This window comes from Oncorhynchus masou, unplaced genomic scaffold (assembly GCF_036934945.1).
Source record: "Oncorhynchus masou masou isolate Uvic2021 unplaced genomic scaffold, UVic_Omas_1.1 unplaced_scaffold_15228, whole genome shotgun sequence".
NCBI lineage: Eukaryota > Metazoa > Chordata > Actinopteri > Salmoniformes > Salmonidae > Oncorhynchus > Oncorhynchus masou.
This window is the reverse complement of record NW_027005255.1, coordinates 1-2,748: the sequence shown is the minus strand read 5'-3', so window position 1 is coordinate 2,748 and position 2,748 is coordinate 1. Positions and strand designations below refer to the sequence as shown.

General features: G+C 40.1%; 1 long non-coding RNA gene across 1 annotated transcript; it reads right to left on the bottom strand.

The window, feature by feature from the left end:
* Window positions 1-415: 415 nt before the first annotated feature.
* Window positions 416-2,742, bottom strand: LOC135531123 (uncharacterized). Its single transcript, XR_010453958.1, has 4 exons — window positions 1,084-2,742; window positions 757-828; window positions 574-645; window positions 416-478 (listed from the first exon to the last, which is right to left on the bottom strand). It is a non-coding gene; the product is annotated as an uncharacterized LOC135531123 (long non-coding RNA).
* Window positions 2,743-2,748: the final 6 nt, after the last annotated feature.

Below are 2,748 nucleotides of genomic sequence, written 5' to 3'. Positions count from 1 at the left end.
CCAGGAAGCTTCAAATTTACACTTCCGTTGAAACATCTGGCTCATTGTTCTATCTGCGTTAAAATGTTGGAAGCACTCAATGGTGGTACCTGTGCTAAAACTGCCTTTTGGCCACTAGAAGCCCCTATTATTCTCTATGGCCACGACCTTTCAAGCGGTTGCAATGATCAGGTGTCAGTGCACTGCTCGTAGTCATAAGAGATGAAAACAGTGACCCCTATTGTTCTTCTAGATAGGGCCCTGAGTGTTTATGGAACCGAGTTATATGCCTTGACCAGGTAAAACTCCAGACTCTTGACCCATGAGAGTTTTCTTGGTCAAGTCACGTGGTCAGAATAAAAACTCAAGGCCCTAAAATGAATAGTGTACATGGTATACTCAGGTAGGGGTACAAATACAGTACATGTAGCTGTTACCTGTAATCTGTACCCTTTACAGGGGCATATGTGTACGATCTTTCGCTTCGGTCTATGTACCGCTGTGGAGCAGAACACACATTTGTCATCAAAGGACAGCTCACCCGAAATCGTCTAAAAATGTGTTTTTTGTTTTTTCCATCATGTTTTAGTTTACCTCATCCTGGGACTTCACTAGTGTGTGTACGGTGCGGTGGCCGGTTTCTCCATGAATCATGTTCGTTCTTATCTGAGGACAAAAAACACTTAGCTCTTAGGAGCAAGTTCAACCCACAACAGGATAGAATGTGGACACAAAGGTGGAAGCATTAAAGAAGACCGTCAGTGGCCTCCATCTTACCTCTACTTTAATCTCATCCTCCAGCTCAGCGTCCAGGAAGTCCAGCGTTACAGGCTCCTGAAATTTAGGATTCTAGAGTGCGAGACAGAGAGTGAGTGAGTGAGTGAGTGAGTGAGTGAGTGAGTGAGACAGAGACAGAGAGACAGTGCACAGTGCACGCATGCGCTAGAGAGAGATTTAATACATTTACTGTTACTGTTTTATAGATTGAATCAACCCAGGAAAGAGTTCACCCAGGAATTATTTAAGACAGTCTATGTGAAATTACCTTTAAGGGTGGCATTAGTCATGCAAAAGACAACAGACCTGTGAAAAAAAGCAGCCTACCTGTCTATTTTAAATATTATGGGTATTTTGCTATGTCCAGATTAAAATGATTTCCAGTCAGGATTTGACTCAATCTTTGTCCGTGAACCCTTCCTCATGAGCCTAGACAGATACAGCACCAAAACTCCAAAACAAACTTTGTGAAATAGGAGTTGAGATATTAACAGGAGCTAAACCAAACCATTTAATACATATAAGGTACAAACACAAACATACAAAGATAAGCTATGTGCCAACCTTTCCACTAACTACATGTACATATTACCTCAACTAACCTGTGCCACCGCACATTGACTCTGTACCGGTACCCCCTGTATACAGCCATGCTACTGTTGTTTTACTGTTGCTCTTTAATTTTTTTATTTTGTTTTTATTTATTTTTTTACTTCAGTTTATTTTAGTATATACTTTCTTAACGCTTATTTTTCTTAAAACTGCATTGTTGGTTAAAACCTCTCTAGGCTAGGGGTGGTATTTTCACGTCCGGATGAAAAGCGTGCCCAAAGTAAACTGCCTGCTACTCAGGCCCAGAAGCTAGGATATGCATATTATTAGTAGATTTGGATAGTAAACACTATGAAGTTTCGAAAACTGTTTGAATGATGCCTGTGAGTATAACAGAACTTATTTGGTAGGCGAAACCCTGAGGACAAACCATCCAGGATTTTTGTTGTTGTTGAGGTCACTCTCTTTTCAATGGGTTTTCTATGGGGATCTGGTTTTTTAAATCACTTGCTTGCAGTTCCTATCGCTTCCACTGGATGTCAACAGTATTTAGAAATTGGTTGATGTTTTTCCTTTGTGTCATGAAGAAGTAGCCCTGTTCAGAACGAGGGTCGAGTGAAGTGTGTTGTTTGTTAGAGTCGTGTGACATGAAAGCACGCTCCACTTTGTTTTCGTCCGTTATTGAACGCAGTTTATCCCGTCTTAAATTTTAGCGATTATTTACGTTAAAAAATACCTAAAGTTGTATTAGGAAAGTTGTTTGAAATGTTTGGACAAAGATTACAGGTAACTTGTGAGATATTTTGTAGTCATGTTGCGCGAGTTGGAACCGGTGTTTTTCTGGATCAAACGCGCCAAATAAATGGACATTTTGGATATATAATGACGGAATTAATCGAACAAAAGGACCATTTGTGATGTTTATGGGACATATTGGAGTGCCAACAGAAGAAGCTCGCCAAAAGTAAGGCATGAATTATATCTTTATTTCTGAGTTTTGTGTCGCACTTTGCGGGTTGAATTAAGATTGTCTGTGTATGTTTGACGGGGTGCTATCCTCAGATAATCGCACAGTTTGCTTTTGCTGTAAAGCCTTTTTGAAATCTGACACGTTGGCTGGATTAACAACAAGTGTAACTTTAATTTGGTGTATTGCATGTGTGATTTCATGAAAGTTTAATATTTCTCGTAGTTTCATTTGGCGCTCTGCCATTTCACAGGATGTTGTCAAATCGATCCCGCTAATGGGATTTGATCCCTAAGAAGTCTTAAGGGCTTGTAAGTAAGCATTTCACTGTAAGGTCTGGCTCATGTTGTATTTGGCGCAGGTACCTTATTATTATCTATCCTGATGCCTAGTCACTTTACCCTGGCTTCATGTACATATCTACCTCAAATACCTTATTATTATCTATCCTGATGCCTAGTCACTTTACCCTG